At 51.2% G+C, this 21,494-nt stretch overlaps 1 long non-coding RNA gene across 3 annotated transcripts in view; it reads left to right on the top strand.

Moving 5' to 3' along the window:
• The window catches only part of LOC101902665 (uncharacterized), a 48,429-nt gene that overhangs the window by 11,616 nt on the left and 15,319 nt on the right, over nucleotides 1-21,494 (top strand). For all 3 annotated transcript variants that reach the window (XR_009492924.1, XR_009492923.1, XR_003032572.2), the window contains exons 5-6: nucleotides 4,990-5,102; nucleotides 13,841-20,035. This is a non-coding gene — a long non-coding RNA (uncharacterized lncRNA). The remainder of the gene's footprint in view (nucleotides 1-4,989; nucleotides 5,103-13,840; nucleotides 20,036-21,494) is intronic.

Consider the following 21,494-nt stretch of genomic DNA (forward strand, 5'->3'; position numbering starts at 1 on the left):
TGAGAGACCCATAAGGAGGCTGTGTTGGAGCAGAGGGAGCTCTGTGGGGAACAGAGTTGAAATTTGGGGCCACGGAGGGCTTCTGAAGCAGCATCTGAAAGAAGGTCTGTGAGCACTGGGAAGTTGGGCAGCCCGGTGGATCTTTAGGGGTTAGATTGGGTGAGCAGGTTCCCATGAAGGTGAGGAGGAAATCTAGGCTTTAGAGGAGAGGAGTTGGGTGTTAGTAGCTTTTGAGAGAAAAGAGAGAGGTCTGGAGTTGGCAATCAGGAATCTGTGGGGATCTGGGAGGTGAATTTGGGGTGTTTCAGCTTGGGGAGAGCCGGGGATGGAGCACATTTGGAGAACAGGGGAAGAGTTGGGACCTGTCTCAGGTGACTCCACAGACAAGGAGCCCTGGTTGTCCTGGGAGCTTCGCTGTGGGGATGTCGGTGGAAAGTCCCTTGTCCCCCTGGGTGTCCCTTCATCCTCCCTGGGTCAGGCGCGGGAGTCTGGAAGAAGTGTTAGAGTGGGAGTGAGGTCAGGAAGCTAGTTCTCAGGGCTCCCGGAGGAGCCAGGTGAGCTGCTTCAGAAAGAGGATGGCCTTGCCTAGAGGGAGGGGGCATACCCCTGACTCCCCGCAGTAGGGGCACCTCCTTGTTCCTTGTCTCCCTGGGTAGGAAGTCAAGCTCTGGCTGCCTAGAAGTAGGGGGAAAGTGCCAGGAGTCTCGTCAGCCAGGGTCCCCGTGGGCCCCCCTGACCTTGCCACTATCCACCCACAGCCCTCGGCGTTGCTGACACCTCCAGTGTCGTCGAGCAGCCGGGTGGGGGGGGGGTGGGCCGGAGCGCGCCGCCGACGAACCCGCTGCTGCCCCTGCCGGGCCTGTGTGCAACCTGAGTGCGGGGACTGCCACTTCTGCCGAGACATGATTCTGGGGGGACCCGGGCGCATGAAGCAGTAATGCCTGCCATGAGTTCTGCCACCGCTCCAGGGGGGCACCCTTCCCCAGCTGACGTCAGCACCTATCTGGGGGGCTGGAGGTGACTCCAACAAGGGTCATGTAAAGTTGCCATAGATTTGCTCATGCGTTTACTGGCTGGTTCACATATCCGCCAGACCCATTTCTGTCCTCAGCTTCAAGCTTGAGCCAATGTTAGGGTCCACAGAGGAATCCCTCTCACACCCTACTTCGGGCCTTTCCCAACTTTCAGAGGCAGAGACCCACAGAAAGCTCGGGCCCCCTTGGACCCCCTCCCCAGAGCCAGGAATGGGTCTTTGCCTTCTTTGGCCTCCCAATGGCACCCCACTCCAGTACTTTGCCTGGGAAATCCCATGGATGGAGGAGCCTGGTAGGCTGCAGTCCATGGGGTCGCTAAGAGTCGGACACGACTGAGCGACTTCCCTTTCACTTTTCACTTTCATGCATTGGAGAAGGAAATGGCAACCCATTCCAGTGTTCATGCCTGGAGAATCCCAGGGACAGGGGAGCCTGGTGGCTGCCGTCTGTGGGATCACACAGAGTCAGACACGACTGAAGTGACTTAGCAGCAGCAGCAGCACCTGTGAGAGTGGTCTCGGATTTGAAGCTAGTCTTACCCACTGTGTGACCTTGAGCAAATCACTGTGACCCTCAAGGTACCTCCTCCGTGAAATGCTTCCTTTGTTGAGTTGTAAAGGTCAAACAGCATGGATAAGAAGGTACTTGCTGCCAGGCGCAGCACACAGTAGGTATCCAGGAACCATGGGGTTGTGCCGGCCTTCCTCATCCTTAGTGCTCCCCAGGGCTCCCAAGAGTGGGCCTTTCCCAGTAGCCTTGGGACCAGCTGCATCCTGTGCTCCCCTTGTGACCCCACCGCCTCTGCTGGACGTCATGCGCCGCCTCCAGGCCCAGCTGAACCGGCACGCGCTGCGCCTGCTGCCGCGCTTGGAGGTCGCAGCGCGCTAGGTCCCGGCTCTGCGCGCTGGGGTGGAGGCCGTGGTGGCTGCGCTGGGGGCCGAGAGCCGCGGCCGCCGCCATCGCCGCCGCCACGGCCTCCGCGGGCGTCTTCCGGGCCAAGCTGCTGGGGTTCCGTGTGTGCGGCCTCTACCTCGAGTGGGTGAGCCGACCTGGGCCAGCTGGCGCCGGGGGCCCAGCCTGAACGCCGGGCGCGCGGCCCAGCTCACGGCGCCCTCCCTGGCCGTCTCCATCTCTCCCCATCTCTGTCAGCGTCTCATTGTCCTCCGACCGTTTCCGTCTGTCTGTTTTCTTTGGACGCTTCTCCGTCTCGTTTTCTCTCTGGGTCCTTCTTGTCTCCCTCTACGACCTCCCGTATCGGACATGTCCTTGCTTCCCCCGAGTTTCTCCACCGCTTGCGTCTGCCTCTCTGAGCATCTCTCTGTCTTCCCGTCTCCTGTTTCCTCTTGGCCCGCTGTAGCTTGTGCATATCTCCACCTCATCTCAAGGAAGGGCCACCTGTCACTCTGTTTGCCTCTGTCCTTCTCTCTGTCGTGTCCTGGCCAGGAACATGCCTGTTGGCCCTGTGGTGGAAGGGCTACTCCAGACAAATTTCAGCCACCTTCCCCCAGGGTCACTCCACCTGCTGCTCCCCCAGTCCCCCATCCCACCCCTTATGGCCCTGCCCCCTCTCCCTGTGATGCCCTCCACCCCTTCCCCTCCCTCTGCCCTAATCCACACCTTCTCTTCTCCTTAAGTCAGGTTTATGGAAACAAAACAAACAAACAAAATACTCACCCCTTTGAAGAGTTTTATTTACAAGAATAAATTAATTTTCTGTAAATTTGAACAAGAACATTGAATTTCCCAATATATACAGACGTTGAAAATAGGGAAACACATTTAAGGAGAAAAAGATCCTGGGGTATGGCCTGGTCCCCCCAGCCATCCGCAAAAGCCACACTATAAATAGGAGCTTCAGGAGAGCCCCAGGCCAGGGATGCCATCTGTCATCCCGAAGTGGATATGTCCTGAGCAAGAAACAGATGTGACTCGGGTCCTTAGCTTTTCAAGACTCACACATCCATTGAGTAGGAGTAAGCACTGTAAGATGGGAGTTGGAGCAGTGGACACAGTCAGAGAGGTAGTCTAGAGCAGGAAGTGACCTCCAGAAAAAAGGGAGGCCTGGTTGCTCAGAAAGTCCATATCTTCATACAGGAAGTGAGGTGGATAGAGACAAGAAGGGAGTCCCTGGACCTCCCCTAAATGACAGAAAGGGGACCAACTGTACTCCCCCTGTAGAATGGGAAGTGAAAGTGAAAAGTGTTCGTCACTCAGTCACGTCCGACTGTTTGTGACCCCATGGACTGTAAGTGAAGCCTCTTCAAAGAGGTGTTATTTCTTTCCACCCAGGAAGTGAGCCACCAGTACCACTGGAATGGGATTTCATGAGATGCTGTCCATGGAGTCCCACCCAGATCTGGAAGGGAGGCCACAGGACCTGGGCAGGGAGGCCCAGGCATAAGGACTAGAGGCCTGGTCCCCAGGAAATGTTCCGAGATACGTGGTACACAAGCCCTGCTAGACAACATGTGTCTCCTTTCTAGCCAAGAAGCAATGCAGAAAAGAATCCCTGGTGAGAAAAACAAAACAGGAAAGAATCAGCTGTGAAAGGGAAAGGGTTGCAGCCCTAACAGGAAGTCCCACCTCCTCTATTGAGAGTATTTAGCCTTGAGCTCACCCAAGAAAGTCACAGCTCGGTCTGTCCAAAAGCTGTAGTCCCGGATTATTACATACCCTCGACACTTCTTGCGGTAGGCCGAGTCCCCTAAGGGGACAGGACCGAGGGGGGTGTTTGCTGCGGGGCTGGGCAGGCCCAGAGAAGTCATGATGGCAGCCAAGTTGCCCACTAGGCCTTTGGCCTTGAGTCTTGCTTCCCAAAGCTGATCCTCCACGATGGAATCGCCATGGTGGAGGATATGCTGGTCAACCATCGCAATCCGGAAGTGCTGGCTGAAGGACCAGAAGGCCTCCTGGGTGAGGCTCAGACGTACTCCATCTTCTAGGCCATGCCAGATCTCGAAGGGCATGTCGGTTGAAGGCAGGGTTTCGAGCGAGAGTGTGGGGAATGAGAAGCCGGGATTACTAAAGGGACGGCCTTGGTCTTGGAGCTGCGCAAGAGACAGAGACAGATGAGAGTGAGGGGACCCAAACGCTGCCCTAGGGTGCCCCTGAATTCACATCTGCCTTCCACGAGACTGGCCTCTTCCTAGGGGGAGTTGCCATTCCCTGCCTCAGGGAGTTGATGAAATGTTCTAGCACAAGAGCCCCAGTTCTCTTAGGCTTCAACTCAGCCTCCTCCACATACAACATGTGCAACTTTGAATCACAGCTTCAGTAATTCCCACATGGCGCTGTAATAGTGAAGATGATAAGATGTAACAGACATAAAGCACTTAGCACTTGGCATATGCCTAGGGCGTTAATATCGTTCGCTAATGACATCTTTATATTAATATCATGAACACTATGATGATGTTACTTATTACACTATTTGCAAGCTAAATATATTATTGACAATGTGGTTAAAGCTGTATTTCCTTTTTATTCACATTCTTCGGGGTTAATATTTGTTCACTTGTAAATCATAATATGCAATTATTAATATTAGATTAAGTTATACTATTATTGAGTTAATGCCTTCTCCATTAAATTTCTCATCTCCACAAACCTAGACCCACAGAATTTTAGTGCACACTGATCAATTCACTCCTAGAGCCCATGCTTCGGACAATAGAAGCCACCGCAATGAGAAGCCCAAACACCCCAAAGCAGAGGAGCCCCTGCTCCCAAAATTACAGAAAGCCTGTGACAGCCACAAGGACCCAGCACAGCCCCAGAGAAAGAAACTAGGTTCGGTAACTTCACGTGGACCTAGAATATAGTACAGTGGAAGAGTCACAAATTCCAGGGCCTGCAGGTGCCAGGTGGATCCCATCACCTGGAGAAGAAGCAGATGGGGTGTGGCTGCGGCACAGTGACTGGAGGCCAACAGGACCCCTGTGCCTGTTTCTGACAGGTTTTCAGGTTCAAAATTTGAATAAGCATCGCACGGCCTAAACAAGACATCTGTGGATGAGACCCAGCCAGCAGGCTGCTGCTTTGACCTTCCAGACAGTTTTGCGACCTCAGGTAAATTATTCCCACCTCTAAAGCTCAGTTTCCTGGCCTTTCCTTCATGGTGCACTGGTTAAGACTCTGCCCTGCAATGCAGGGGGTGCGGGTTCAATCCCTGGTTGAAGAGCTAAGATCTCACATGCCTCCCAGGCAAAAAACCCAAAGGATAAAACAGAAGCAGTATGGTAACAAACTGAGTAAGTAATTTACAAATGGCACACCTCAAAAAATCAAAAAGAGGGCTTCCCTGGTGTCTTGGTGGATAAGAATCCTCTTCCCAATGCAGGAGACACGGGTTCCTGATCCAGGAAGATGCCACATGTCCTAGATCAACTAAGCCCATGCGCCACAACTACTGAGCCTATGCCAAGGAGTGGCAACTACTGAGCCCACATGCCCCAAGTACTGAAGCCTTGAGAGCCCTAGAGCCTGTGCTCAGCAACGAGGGAAGCTGCCGCAATGAGAAGCCTGCACACCACAACTAGAGAGGAGCTGCCACGCTGGGAAAACTAGAGAAGCGCTCAGTGCTGAGTCACTCCAGTCGTGTCTGACTCTCTGCGACCCCATGGACCATGGCCCGACAGGCTCCTCTGTCCATGGGATTCTCCAGGCAAGAATACTGGAGTGGGTTGCCATTTCCTTCTGCAGTGATAAAGTGTGAAGTGAGTGAAGTCGCTCAGTCCTGTCCGACTCTTTGTGACCCCGTGCACTGTAGCCTAACAGTCTCCTCTGTCCATGGGATTTTCCAGGCAAGAGTACTGTAATAGGTTGGCATTTCCTTCTCCAAAACTAGAGGTGAGCCAAAACGAAATAACAAAGATCCAGCACAGCCAAAAAGAAATAAATACAATGATAAAAATATAAAAAAGTTTTAAAAAATCTAAAAAAGCCCCCTCAGTTCTCTTATCTGTAAAAATGGGTCATAATTCTGCCTCTTAGAGCTATCTGAGGAGCGGAACCAGTAAGATAATGAGGCTGAATCTCCCAGCATGGCATAGGCTCAGAAAAGCAAGGGCAGAGGTGGTCTTGGACAGACTCATGAGCCTGTAAAAGACTTCCCCTAGGGGCTTCTGACAGTCCTGAGAGGTCAGCCAAGGCACGACCATTTGGCAGATGAGGAAGCTAAGACAGAGTGAAGGAATGACCTGCCCAAGGTCACCCAGCCATGAGTGACATCATTCCTGTGGGCGTGTCTCTAGCTGGCAGAGCCCCTGGAACCTCCTTAGGCTTCAACTCAGCCTCCTCCACATACAACATGTGCAACTTTGAATCACAGCTTCAGTAACTCCCACATGGCGCTGTAATAGTGAAGATGATAAGATGTAACAGACATAAAGCACTTAGGAACCTCCTTCCAGCCTTGTTCTGCCTCCCTTCCCCAGGGCTGGGCCAGGAGGGTGACAGCCACCTCCCCCTCACCCCCTGCCCATGCCCCGTCACTCACGTAAGTCTGCAGCAGAGTGGAAGTCTGCATCTGCATGTCGAGCGCCAGGTTATAGGCTTGATTGACAGACTCAGCTGTGGACATGGGGGCTCCCAAACTGAGAGGGGGCAGCAGCAGGGCCAGCAGGCCGAAGGGGGCTGGCAGGGAGAAATCAGAGGTCAGCACCGGGTCCCTGACCTCCCCTGCCGATTCACTCATTCATCATAACAGCCCCTCATATGGATACAGCCCTTGAGCCTTACAGTGGTCATGTGTGTGCCACTCAGGGAAGAATCACCCTGTAAGCAGATTATTTCAAGCCCAGAATATTCCCCTGGGACTTCTCCGATGGTCCAGTGACTAAAGACTCTGAGCTCCCAAGCAGGAGACTCGGGTTCAGTCCCTGGTCAGGGAACGAATCCCACAGGCCACAACTGAGAATTTGCATGCCACCACAACTAAGAACCAGCACAGCCAAAGAAGATAAATTTTTATTTTTTTCTTTCTAAATGCAATTTTATATAAATAACTATTAAAAAGAAAGAAAAAAATCCCCCTGACCTCCAGACCCAAGTATTCAACTTCCCGCTTGATGTTTTCCCTTGGAGGTTAATGAGCATCTCAAGTCAAAATAGCCACTGCTCAGCTCTAGCTGCCCTGTTCTCCTCCTTCCCTGGTCCTCCCCATCTCAGAAAAGTGCATGTCCATTCTTCCAGGTGCTCATGTCAAAGTCACGGGGTCCTCTTGGATTCCTCATTCTCTCCTCCCTGTGTTCAACCCACACAAAATCCTGTAGCTCTGTCCTGAAAAGGTGGCCATGAGGTCTGTGGGGTTTTGTGTTTGTTTCTGGTCATACTGTGAAGCTTACAGGATCTCAACTCCCTGACCAGGGATTGAACCTGGGCAGTGAAAGCCCGGAATCCTAAGCACCAGACCACCAGGGAACTCCCTGGGTCTGTGTTTCTGCATCCGAGCACTCGTGACAAGTTACCTAGACTCTGAAAGCTCACTGAGCTGTATACTTAGGACTTGTGCTCATCGCCCAGTTCCTATCTGATATTTTCAATACAAAATTTTAAAGCATGGATTTCCCTGCTGGATCAGCGGTAAAGAATTCATCTGACAATGCAGGAGACACATGCTTGATCCCTGGTCTGGGAAGATCCCATTCACCATGGAGCAACTGTTAAACCCTTCATACTACTGAGCCTGTGCCCTAGAGTCCAGGAGCCACAAATACTGAAGCCTGTGTGCCTAGAGCCTGCAACAGGAGAAACCACTGCAGTGAGATGTCCATGCACTTCAGCTCGACAGTATCCACCACTCACTGCAACTAGGGAAAGCTTGAGCACAGCAACGAAGACCCAGCACTGCCATAAAGAAGTAAAAGATGAATCTAGAAGCTATTTCTCTCCCCGCTGCTGTCTCTGCCTCCACCCATGTCTCCCTGTGCCACTTGGAAGCTCTTCAAGTCCAGCTAGATCCCTCCTTTGTCTAAAACTTCCCATGGCTCCCACCTAACAGTGATTATTAAAGTCCTCACAGTGGGCTACAAGGCCTGGCCCCTCTTTTCTGCAGCATCCCCTACTCAGACTTTGCTCTTGCTGAGCCTTGCCAGCACCATCTTCCAAATCCACCCAGGGCTTCTTCTGATTCTTCAGGGCTCAACTCAAAACCCCTATGGGGACGTCCCTGGGGGACCAAGGCCTAGGACTCTGCACTGCCAATGCAGGGCACTCAGGTTCAATCCCTGGTCAGGGAACTAGATCCCACCTGCCCCAACTAAGCCCTGGTGTAGCCAAATTAAAAAAGAAAACAAAAAAAGTAAGATCACCAGCAGTGATGTAGATGTGAGGCAGACCAGGATGGCTTCCTTAGCTTCCCTGTCTACATTCCTGAACTCCCAGAAGTTCAGAACTTAAGGGAAGGCCTTAGGTGAAGCCCTGTTCATTCATTCATTCAACAAACTTGCATCACTGTATTCAAATTCTGTCATTTCTGTGTGGGTGCTCAGTGGTATCCGACTCTTTGTGACCCCATGGACTGTAGCCCGCCAGGCTCCTCTGTCCATGGAAGTTTCCAGGCAAGAATATTGGAGTGGGTTGCCATTTCCTTCTCCAGGGGTTCTTCCCAACCCAGGGATCAAACCCATGTCTCTTGTCTTCTGTTTGGCAGGCAGATCTTTAGCACTAGCACTACTTGGGCAGTCGCACTGGCGTGATAATTTACTTATGATCACATGGACTGTCTGTCTGCAGAAAGAAATCCCATTATTTGTCTGTTTCTTCACTGCCATGTCCCCAGGGCTTGGGTTTCCCTGAGAGCTCAGTGATAAAGAATCTGCCTGCCAATGCGGGAAACGTGGGTCTGATCCCTGAATGGGGACGTTCACCTGCAGAAGGAAATGGCAGCCCACTCCAGTATTCTTGGCTGGGAATACCATGGAGAGAGGGCCCTGGAGTGCTACAGTCCATGGGGTCCCAAAAGAGCTGGACACGACTTACCAACTAAACAGCAACAATAACCCCAATACTTAGACTCCTGTGAGTGTGTGCTTAGTCACTTCAGTTGTGTCCAACTCTTGGCTACCCCATGGACTGTAGCCCAGCAGAGGCCTCTGTTCATGAGACTCCAGGCAAGAATACTGGAGTGACTTGCCATGCCCTCCTCCAGGGGATCTTTCCAACTCACAGCTCAAACCCAGGTCTTGTTTCCCGCTTTGCAGGCAGGTTCTTTATCACTAGCGCCACGTGGGAGCCCCCTTAGACTACTGCTGCTGCTGCTGCTAAGTCTCATCAGTCGTCTCCGACTCTGTGCGACCCCAGAGACGGCAGCCCAACAGGCTCCTCCGTCCCTGGGATTCTCCTACCAAACACCTAGTAGGCAATCCAGAAGTATGTCTTGAATGATGAATGAAGTCTTCTATGTGTAAGGTTTTTGAGGTTCCCAGCAGATGCAAGAGTAGCCAGGTACCTGAGTCAGATGGACCAGAGGGCACTTGCAGTACCCCCTCCCTCCGGGCCTCAGGACCCTGGCGCCCTGTCTCCCTCACTCACCCAACAGATGATAACCCATGGTCTCTCCTGGATCCTTCCTCTCTGCAGTCTCTCGGTGGTTCTGCGACACCTGTCCTCTTGTCCCTCAGGTGGCTTTATACTTAGGTCTGAGCCCTCGGGGCACCCATGACTGAGGGAAATTCATACCTTGGGGGTTGTGGGGGCAGATGCAGAAGCCCGTGAGGCAGGGGACAACTAGGGAAGGGGGCATTGAAGTGACACCCTAGTCCGCTACAGCCCCCCAAATCTGACTTTAACTCTGGTTCCTGGGAGAAAGGGAGCCAGTCAGGAAGGGGATTATCGGGGGATGGGGGAGACAAGGAGGCCGCCCTGCTCCCTGGCAATCTGCACGTCCTGGGATCTAGTTTCCTGCAAGGAGGTGGCCCCCTGCTCTACCCCATCGGGACCCAGGCATTGGGCCCTGGCTCTGGAGGAGTTTGGAAAAGGGACAGAGGGGTCGTTTGTAAATAACCTCACCCACACCCTTAGACCCGGGAGCTTGTGTACCGTGCAGGGCCCTGTGGGGCTCCCTGTCTCAAGGCCTTTATGTCCTTCATTTCTTTTTTTTTTTTGAAGAGTTTTTTAAAATGTATTTTTAATATAAATTTATTTACTTATTTTGTCTATGCTGGATCTTTGTGTCTGCGTGCGCTTTTTGTCTAGTTGCGGCGAGTGGGGCTACTCTTCGTTGCAGGGCACAGGCCTCTCATTTTGGCGGCTTCTCTTGTTCCTCTAGAGCACGGGCTCTAGAGTGAGGGCTCAGTAGTTATCGCACACAGACTTAGTTACTCTGAGTCGTGTGGGATCGTCCCGGATGAAGAAGTGAACCCATGTCTCCCACATTGGCAGGTGGATTCTTTACCACTGAGCCACCAGGGAAGCACCCACCCACCATCCATTTCTTTGATATTGCAGGTAGCAGCCTTCATTCAGCCTCCGTGATCTTCCCGGACTTGATATGGGCAGCTGTTAATTAGCTGTTAATTAAGGACTGGAGGGATTGCAAAACCAGGGAGAAATAAAATCAAGAGCAGCTTTGGGGCAAGGTGCTCATTCCTGAACATGTGATACATACAAGAATATCTTTGAAGCATTTTTCAGGTACTGAAACCCCCTCCGGTGGGACAAGCTGTGGTATGCTGCCCTCAAACATGCAGACTCCAGACCAGTTGGACCTGAAGGTTGAATATGTTAATTTCTACCTGACACCACCAAACATAGGAAAATGTTCACGAGCCGATCCCATCCGTTTTACTAGAAAACTTCTCAGTATCTTCCCCAGAGGGGACATGGTTATGAGAGCATAAGCCCGCTGTATCTCCCTTTGCCTGGGAAAGCAATAAAGCTCTCCTTTTCGACATCAGCCCCATCTTTGTCCCTGAGGTTTGATCTGGCACCAGTGTCCAGAGAAGCTGAGCTTTGGGCATCACCATGTACATGTCTTGGGCTTCCCTGGTGGCTCAGATGGTAAAGAATCTGCCTGCAATGTAGGAGACTCAGGTTCGATCCCTGGGTGGGGAAGATCCCCTGGAGAAGAGAATGGCTACCCACTCCAGTATTCTTGCCTGGAAATTCCAAGGACAGAGGAGCCTGATGGGTGACAGTCCGTGGGATCTCAGAGTCAGACATGACCGAGTGACTAACACTATACTGTACTCTATGCACAGGTTGGCACGTGGACCCACACCAGATGTGTGTATTCACTTTCATACGTTTTCACAGTCAAGGAAGTATTGACTCTAGCCATGTGCTTGTCCCTGTTCCAGGTAGAATGGGATAGAGCAGGGAACAAGTCAGACACAAATCCCTGCCCTTGTGGAGCTGACACCCTAGTGGACATGCCCACTACTGTGTACACCACACACCCTGCCAGGGAGCGTCAAACACAGGAGTGCACATGCGTCCGTGCTTATGAACACACAGTCATGTCCAGAGCCCCCACCATAAGGCAGAGCTACATCTGTTCCTTCATTCACACATGTAGACCCTTAGTCAGCAGCTGTCGGTGGAGCCCCTCCTCTGAGTTGGCACTGGGGTGAATAATAAGGGCCACACAGTCCAGTGGTCCCCCAACAACCAACATGTGAGCTCATAAAAAGAAAAAAAATTTCCTAAAGCGACAAGGGGCTGAGAGGAAGCCAAAACAGGTTGATGTCATTATGAGATTTAGATAAGGAGTCTGAGGCCCAGAGAGGGACAGCTACTTACCTGGAGTCACACAACAAGGCCAGGACAGATCATAGGCTCCTGCCCCCTCAGTTTGGGATTGACCCTAGGGTATCCTCAATCTGAACTGTGAGCTGAAGGAGGGAAGAGGTTGAGGGAAGAGATCAGTTCTGAGGTGGGAGATCCTAAATTGTGTCTCTGAGCCTGGGCCCTGTCAAGGCTGCCAGGGAGGGCCTGTGTTGGGCAGGCTGTGTGTCAGAGGATTAGACTAGGACCATTGAGTGGGTGCACTGAGGCAGGGGCCAGGCCAGGTAGTGGAGGAGGAGGAGGAGGAAGAAGAAGAGGGCAGGAGGGAAGGAGGGAACCAGACTCTCGATCTCGTGCTGTTCACACGTGGGCAGTGTACCTTGGGCCAAGCCTCACCCCAGAGGGCAGGCTCACCCTGACCCAACCCCACCATCTCTCCCTCCTCTTGCAGACTTCACTTTCTCTCTGGACTCTTCAGGGGCCCTTTACAACTGAAGCAATCCACCCCTATCCCAGGCCCAGTTCCGTTTTTCCAAGGCATTTGTCTGGGCAGATGTCAGAAGCTCTGCCTCCTGGTCCTGCCCCGCCTCATAGGCCACATATTTCCATCTCTGTTTCAGTCTCACCGGAAGCTGATGCCTGGGAAATCCTAGCAATTTAAGACTTCCCTGGGTAGGGAAGATCCCCTGCAGGAGGGCATGGCAACCCGTCCCAGGATTCTTGCCTGGAGAACCCCGTGGACAGTGGAGCCTGGGGGTCTACAGTCCATAGGGTCGCAGAGAGTCTGACACGACTGAGCGACTAACACTCACTTTCTTTCACATTTGGATAAAAACCCTCCCTTTGTCCATCTCTAGCTTAGGCAAGTTACTTAAACCTCTCTGAGCCTGAGTTTGTTTCCTCATCTGAAGACCAGAAAACTTGTCTTGGCGTCTTAGGGTCTGAATGACTTCATCCACCACGTGCCTCGACCTCTGCTATGAGACCCCCTCCGGAGCCCCTCAAGAGTTGCTGCTGTGGTTTGTAACGCCTCCAGTTCAGCTCAGTCACTCAGTTGTATCCGACTCTTTGTGACCCCATGGATTGCAGCACATCAGGCTTCCCTGTCCATCACCACCTCCCAGAGCTTGCTCAAATTCATGTCCATTGACTGGTGATGCCATCCAACCAATGACAAAAGGCTCAGTGTCCCACTATCTCAGGCTTGGAGCCCAATCCCCACCAGCCACACTAATGCTAATGCCAAGCAGGGTCCTGTGGGACTCCAGAGTGCAGAGGCCATTTTGTCCACCATTCCTTGTAGGGGGGCGTCTGGCCTCCATGACCTTCTCTGAGTTCCAAAGGGCAGAGGAGGTAAGTGAAAGTCCCTCAGTCGTGTCCGACTCTTTCGACCCCATGGTGTACGTACAGTCCATGGAATTCTGCAGGCCAGAATACTGGAGTGGGTAGCCTTTCCCTTCTCCAGGGAATCTTTGCAACCCAGGGATCGAAACCAGATCTCCCACATTGCACAAGGATTCTTTACCAGCTGAGCCATCAGGGAAGCCCAAGAATACTGGAGTGGATAGCCCATCCTTTCTCCAGGGAATCTTCCCGAACCGGGAATTGAAACAGGGTCTCCTGCATTGCAGGCAGATTCTTTACCAACTAGCTATGAGGGAAGCCCAAAGGGCAGAACAGCTGTTAATCAAAGCAGAAGCAGCAGGTGAGGCAGAGGCTTATTAAGATGAGAGACAGAGCTTCTAGGACCCTGCACACTCCCTGATCTTGTCCCCATCCTGTGGAAACTGCAGGAGAACAAATACAAGACTGTTACCACCTTGATCCTTATCACAGACTCCTGCCTGACTATGTACCCTTTCCCTACTCACCAGCGAGGGAGTGGGGCACAGTTCTGGAGGCACTAGCCTACTGTGCCTGGCAGAGTTATAAAGCCGCGCTTCTTTCTCCTCCATCACTCTGTCTCCATATTTCTGTTTGGCATTGGTGCAGAGAGCTGAGATTTTGGCAACAGTGTTCCCAAGAGATGTGTTCTGTCTGTCCACCAGGACGCTCAATCACGACCCTATGTCATCCAGCAGGTTCCATCAGGAGGCCCATTCAGAACAAATAAACAGGAATTCAAGCCAGAGCTTCTGACTCAATGTTAAGCACTATTCGAGCAAATCTTCACTCCTACCTCTCCAGGCAAAGAGAAAAGCCAGTGCAAAGGCCCTGAGGTTGGGAATATCCTTGTCAGGTGTCAGGGACAAACAAAGCCGCTAGACAGAGCAAAGAGATGGGTTGTTGGTGACATATGACAGGATAGGAAAGAGCAAGGGTCACCTTGCCGCCTCCCACCACCCCTTACCTTTCCTTGACTGCCCACTGCCCTCGGGACAAACCCCCAAGTCTGTAGTCTGGCTTCTAAGGCCTTCAGTCCCCTAGTCCCTGTGCAGCCTTGAACCTTCCTTCTTGCTTTTCCCTAGCTTCTGCATCTCCCATGTGTCCTACTTTGCATGTCTGCTCAGCACTGCCCTCTCTTGAGACTCTGCCTGCAGAGAGAGTGAGCCTGCTCCTCCTTCACTTGACAATCCTTCTCATACTTAACCTTCAACTTGGGTTTCACCTCTCAGGGAAGCTTTCTCTGTCTCCTCTACCCCATCAGGGCTCCCAGAGCTTCCAACATCCTCTCGTCCACTCACCGATCACCGCACACTGTCGTTCTCCATCTCTTGGTCTCTCTCTCCCAGTGACAGGAGGCCGGGTGTTCTCCATAGCCCCAGCATCCGGCCACCGGAAAAGGAGACACCTCCACGAGCAATGGGTGAAGGAAGGCAGGAACATACTGGTTCCAACTGGTGGGCTCAGCAAACCAAGCCAAGGAGTGTGGTCTGCACCTGATCTCCAGGAATGCCTATGTCGGTGCCTTGTCTTGATAGAGTGATGGGCCAGCCGAGCAGTGAGGGCGTGGGGGCCCAAGGCAGGGACCATCAGAAGGAGCAGCACCGTCTACTCCATTCAGTGCATCTGTGAGCCTTTGCAGCACTGCTACAGAGTTGGGATGGGCTGAACCAGTCCCAGTAGCATCCTGCCTTCCCGGAAGGCACTGTCTTATGGCTCAACCGTCTTCATCATCATCATCTCGAATACTGTTTTTTTCTTTTCCAGCTGTGCCACATGGCTTGTGGAATCTTTGTTCTCTGACCAGGGATTGAGTCCAGGTCCTCAGCAGTGAAAGCATGGAGTCCTCATTACTGGACCATAGGGAAGTCCCGTCACTAACATTGAGCACTGACTGATGGCCTGTCCTAAGCTCTTTCCATAGAATAACATGTCCTTTACAAACCCCATGGAGTGGCTAGTACTGTTTCCCCATTTCACAGATGAGGAAAATTGAGGCACAGCAAGGTTCCATGATTAGTTCTGGGTCACACAGCTAGGATTAGAATTGCGCTCCAAAGTCAGAGCTCTTTACCATTATCAGTGTCTCTAGCCTCCGGGCCTGACACTTTGCAACCTGTGAGACTTTGCACAGTCCTTGTCCCCTGGGTTCTCTTCAGGAAACTGACAGGGGACTATATTTCACAGATGAGGTGCAGAGGAAGGAAAGGAATCCCATTTTTTAGCCTCTATTATGTCATCGGTCACTTGATACATAGATAGTATCTCGTTTAATCCTTGTAATGACCCTTGGAGTAGGTCTTATGGTTATTATTCCCACTTTTACAGATGGGGTTCAGTGACTTGTCAGGATCACACAGAATAAATTGTAGAGGCCATAGGCTCAGGACAGGCTCCGATCTCTGGGCTGGTCCCTGTCATCCCATAGATCCTTTGGTGTCCCCTTCTGAGGACACGTTTGGACACCACAGTGAGAATGGGAGGCACAGAGGCAGCACCGCTCTGCGTCTAGGTTCTAACCTAGTCCCAATCTGGTGCTTGGCACCCCCTGGAATCCAGCTAAGCGTCACCTCTGCTTCCAGGGCAGCTCTGGGCTTGATGAGGAGGGCCAGAGGAAGGGGAAGAGCAGAGATGGGAAACTGGGGTGTCGACTTCAAAATGAGAAGTGGAAGTTTCCTGGTGGTCTAGCAGTTCGGATTCTGAGCTTTTGTTACTGTGGCCCAGGTTCAATCCCTGGTCAGGGAACTGAGATCCCATAAGTCACGAGGCTCCAACCTAAAAAAAAAAAAAAACACCCCTGCTTTGCATTATCCCCAGTGACCTCCTTGGGGAATCTGTGCTCAGTCTCCCAACTTTAGGTCCTGTGAGTCTACAGAGTCTAATTCCTAAATTAGTTCAGTTTAGTTCAGTCGCTCAGTCGTGTCTGACTCTTTGTGACCCCATGAATCGCAGCACGCCAGGCCTCCCTGTCCATCACCAGTTCCCGGACTTCACGCAGACTCACGTCCATCAAGTCAGTGATGCCATCCAGCCATCTCATCCTCTGTCGTCCCCTTCTCCTCCTGCCCCCAATCCCTCCCAGCATCAGAGTCCTTTCCAATGAGTCAACACTTCGCATGAGGTGGCCAAAGTACTGGAGTTTCAGCTTCTGCATCATTCCTTCCAAAGAAATCCCAGGGCTGATCTCCTTCAGAATGGACTGGTTGGATCTCCTTGCAGTCCAAGGGACTCTCAAGAGTCTTCTCCCACACCACAGTTCAAAAGCATCAATTCTTCGGCGCTCAGCCTTCTTCACAGTCCAACTCTCACGTCCATACATGACCACAGGAAAAACTATAGCCTTGACTAGACAAACCTTTGTTGGCAAAGTAATGTCTCTGCTTTTGAATATGCTATCTAGGTTGGTCATAGCTTTCCTTCCAAGGAGTAAGCGTCTTTTAATTTCATGGCTGCAGTCACCATCTGCAGTGATTTTGGAGCCCAAAAAAATAAAGTCTGACACTGTTTCCTCATCTATTTCCCGTGAAGTGGTGGGACCGGATGCCATGATCTTCGTTTTCTGAATGTTGAGCTTTAAGCCAACTTTTTAACTCTCCACTTTCACTTTCATCAAGAGGCTTCTTACTTCCTCTTCACTTTCTGCCATAAGAGTGGTGTCATCTGCATATTTGAGGTTATTGAGATTTCTCCTGGCAATCTTGATTCCAGCTTGTGTTTCTTCCAGTCCAGCGTTTCTCATGATGTACTCTGCATATAAGTTAAATAAGCAGGGTGACAATATACAGCCTTGACGTATCCTTTTCCTATTTGGAAACAGTCTGTTGTTTCATGTCCAGTTCTAACTGTTGCTTCCTGACCTGCATACAAATTTCTCAAGAGGCAGATCAAGTGGTCTGGTATTCCCATCTCTTTCAGAATTTTCCACAGTTTATTGTGATCCACACAGTCAAAGGCTTTGGCATAGTCAACAAAGCAGAAATAGATGTTTTTCTGGAACTCTCTTGCTTTTTCCATGATCCAGCGGATGTTGGCAATTTGATCTCTGGTTCCTCTGCCTTTTCTAAAACCAGCTTAAACATCAGGAAGTTCATGGTTCACATATTGCTGAAGCCTGGCTTGGAGAATTTTGAGCATTACTTTACTAGCGTGTGAGATGAGTGCAATTGTGTGGTAGTTTGAGCATTCTTTGGCATTGCCTTTCTTTGGGATTGCAATGAAAACTGACCTTTTCCAGTCCTGTGGCCACTTCTGAGTTTTCCAAATTTGCTGGCATATTGAGTGCAGCACTTTCACAGCATCATCTTTCAGGATTTGGAATAGCTCAACTGGAATTCCATCACCTCCACTAGCCAAAACAGGTTGATGTGATTAACTGAGGGTAGAGGAGATTTAGATAAGGAGTCTGAGGCCCAGAGAGGGGCAGCTATTTACCTGGAGTCACACAGCAAGGCCAGGACAGATCGTAGGCTCCTGCCCCCTCAGTTTGGGACTGACCCTAGGGTGTCCCCAAACTGAATTGTGAGCGAAGGAGGGAAGAGGTTGAGGAAGAGATAAGTTCTGAGGTGGGAGATCCTAAATTGTGTCTCTGAGCCTGGGCCCTGTCAAGGCTGCCAGGGTGGGCCTGTGTTGGGCAGGCTGTGATGTCAGAGGATTAGACTAGGCCCCTTGAGTGGGTGCACTGAGGCAGGGGCCAGGCCAGGTAGTGGAGGAGGAGGAGGAGGAAGAACAAGAGGAGGGCAGGAGGGGAAGAGGGAGCCAGACACGTGATCTCATGCTGTTCATACGTCGCAGCCTACCTTGGGCCGAGCCTCACCCCAGAGGGCAGGCTCACCCTGACCCAACCCTACCATCTCGTCCTCCTCTTGGAGACTTCACTTTCTCTCTGGACCCTTCAGGGGCCCTTCAAAACTGGAGCAATCCACCCCTATCCCAGGCTAGTTCCATTTTTCCAAGGCATTTGTCTGGGCAGATGTCAGAAGCTCTGCCACCTGGTCCTGCCCTGCCTCGTAGCCCACATATCTCCATCTCTGTTTCAGTCTCACCGGAAGCTGATCCCTGGGAAATCCTAGCAATTTAAGAGTCAGCAGTCCCTGAGTGGGGAAGATCCCCTTCAGGAGGGCATGGCAACCTGTCCCAGTATTCTTGCCTGGAGAACTCCATGGACTGTGGAGCCGGGAGCGCTGCAGTCCATGGGGTCGCAAAGAGTCTAACATGACTGAGCAACTAGCACTCTCTTTTCTTTCCCACTTGGGTAAAAATCCTCCTTTTGTCCATCTCGAGCTTAGGCAAGTTACTTAGACCTCTCTGAGCCTGAGTTTGTTTCCTCATCTGAAGACCAGGAAAATTGTCTTGGCATCTTAGGGTCTCACTGACTTCACCCACCAAGTGCCTCGAACTCTGCTATGAGACCCCCTCCAGAGCGCCTCAAGAGTTGCTGCAGTGGTTCCTAACGCCTCCAGTTCAGCTCAGTCACTCAATCGTGTCCAACTCTTTGTGACCCTATGGACTGCAGCACCCCAGGCTTCCCTGTCCATCACCACCTCCCAGAGCTTGCTCAAATTCATGTCCATTGAGTTGGTGATGCCATCCAACCACCTCATCCTCTATCGTCCCCTTCTCCTCCAGCCTTCAATCTTTCTCAGCATCAGGGTCGTTTCCAATGAGTCAGTTCTTCCTATCCGGTGGCCAGAGTATTGAAGTTTCAGCTTCCACATCAGTCCTTCCAATGAATATGCAGGACTGATATCCTTTAGGTTTGACTGGTTTGAACTCCTTGCCTACACCATAATGCCTCCAACCAATGGCAAAAGCCTCAGCATCCCACTATCTCAGGCTTGGAGCCCAATCCCAACCAACCACACTAATGCTAATGCCAACCAGGGCCCTGTGGGACTCCAGGGTGCAGAGACCTTTCGTCCATATTCCTTGTAGGCGGGCCTCTAGCCTCCACGACCTTCTCTGAGTTCCAATGTGCAGAGTAAGTAATTAAGTGAAAGTCGCTCAGTCATGTCCGACTCTTTTCAACCCAATGGAGTATACACAGTCCATGGAATTCTCCAGGCCAGAATACTGGAGTGGGTAGCCTTTCCCTTCTCCAGGGAATCTTCACAACCCAGGGATCGAAACCAGATCTCCCACATTGCACGAGGATTCTTTACCAGCTGAGCCATCAGGGAAGCCAAAGAATACTGGAGGGGATGTCCTATCCTTTCTCCAGGGGATCTTCCCAACCCGGGAATTGAAACAGGGTCTCCTGCATTGCAGGTGGATTCTTTACCAACTGAGCTATGAGGGAAGCCCAAAGGGCAGAACAGCTGTTAATCAAAGCAGAAGCAGCAGGTGAGGCAGAGGCTTATTAAGATGAGAGACAGAGCTTCTAGGACCCTGCACACTCCCTGATCTTGTCCCCATCCTGTGGAAACTGCAGGAGAACAAATACAAGACTGTTACCACCTTGATCCTTATCACAGACTCCTGCCTGACTGTGTACCCTTTCCCTACTCACCAGCGAGGGGTGGGGCACAGTTCTTGAGGCACTAGCCTACTGTGCCTAGCACAGCTATAAAGCCGCGCTTCTTTCTCCTCCATCACTCTGTCTCCATATTTCTGTTGGGCATTGGTGCAGAGAGAGCTGAGATTTTGGCAACAGTGTTCCCAAGAGATGTGTTCTGTCTGTCCACCAGGACGCTCAATCACGACCCTATGTCATCTAGCAGGTTCCATCAGGAGGCCCATTCAGAACAAATAAACAGGAATTCAAGCCAGAGCCTCTGACACCAATATTAGCCCTTTTCGAGCAAATCTTCACTCCTACCCCTCCCGGCAAAGAGAAAAGCCAGTGCAAAGGCATCCTTCCTGGTGTTGCTCGCGTGGCTCAGCCAAGATCGATACAAGTAAGAAGGATTCTGGGAGGTGGTAGAATGCATGGCATCTTCTTCTGACCTTTCCTGAACTCTTCCTGTTGGTGGTGGCTTGTGAGTTCCATCTTCCTTTCTAGGACTTCTTATTGTAAAATAACTCAGGCAAATGTTTACAATGGTGTCTGGGTAGGGTAGGCGATTTCGGTCACTGTGCTTCCCCTAACAATATGGATGGGCAGATGGTAACAGACTATGGTCAGAACAGAAAGTATGACCAGGCTATGTAATGGGGGACACCAGGAGTATGCTCAACATTAGGTGATTGCTTGAAATATCTCCAGCTACCCATGCTGAGGTATGTTGTTCTTTTTTTTTTAATTGTATTTATTTATTATTATTTGTTACTTTTGGCTGTGCTAGGTCTTCATTGCTGTGGGGGGGCTTTCTCTAGTTTCAGACAGCGGGGGCTATTTTCCTGTTGAGGTTTGTGGGCTTCTCATCACAGTGGCTTCCCTTGTTGCAGAGCACAGGCTCTAGGCATGCAGGCTTCAGTGGTGGCTGCACATGGACTCAGTAGCTGTGGCTCTCAGACTTAGGTGCTCCAAGTCATGTGGGATCTTCCCGGACGAGGGATCGAACTGGTGTCCCCTGCATTGCCAGGTAGATTCTAAACCACTAGACCACCAGGGAAGCCCCCATGCTAAGTTTTATTTGTAAGTGAGCAAGTACCATTGTCACAGGCTCATAAAGCATGCTAACTAGGGACTCAGACCCTTCAGGAGCGAGGGCCAGGCTCAATCCCCCAAAGTGCAGAGACCAGCAGAACCACTAGCTGAAGCCAGGAGCAGAAGGGAGGGGCTGGGCTAGAATGAGTGGGTGTAGAGGAGAGAGCTGAGAGATATCAGCTGTGTCTCTAGAACTAATCCTCCTTTCCTAAGTTTACCCAGAAATTATGATCAAGCAGAATCCTGGGGAAGTTGTACTGGGATGAAGAGAACTTAGTAGGAGAAGCCAGTAGATCTGAACAGCGCCAAAGTGGACTGTAGGATATTGTTGGTGCCCCACCCAGATTCTTTTGCAAACAGCACACCCATCCCCCATGTCCCCTCCTCTGGAGAACTGCCCAACACCTCTCCTCCTGGAAGAATTTGGCCAGTTGTGAAATTTACTTGGTGATACAATTTTGGCTCCAGAACTTTCTCTAGATCAAATGTGGTCAGTTGAGACCACATTCTTGCTCAGCTTTTTATCACCGATGTACCTTGATAACCCTATTCTTCTGAGAACATTTCCCCAGTCGCTTGATCCAGAATTTCCATCATGGACTACATCAAACTCAAAAGCTTCTGCACAGCAGAAGGACCAATTAACAAAATGAAAAAGCCTATGGAAAGGAAGGAAAAAGTTTGAAAATCATATATCAACGGGGATTAATATCTAAAAATGTAAAGAACTTAGTGTAGACAATAAAAAATTAAATAAAGAGGAGAGG

Source organism: Bos taurus, chromosome 25, assembly GCF_002263795.3.
Source record: "Bos taurus isolate L1 Dominette 01449 registration number 42190680 breed Hereford chromosome 25, ARS-UCD2.0, whole genome shotgun sequence".
Taxonomy (NCBI): domain Eukaryota; kingdom Metazoa; phylum Chordata; class Mammalia; order Artiodactyla; family Bovidae; genus Bos; species Bos taurus.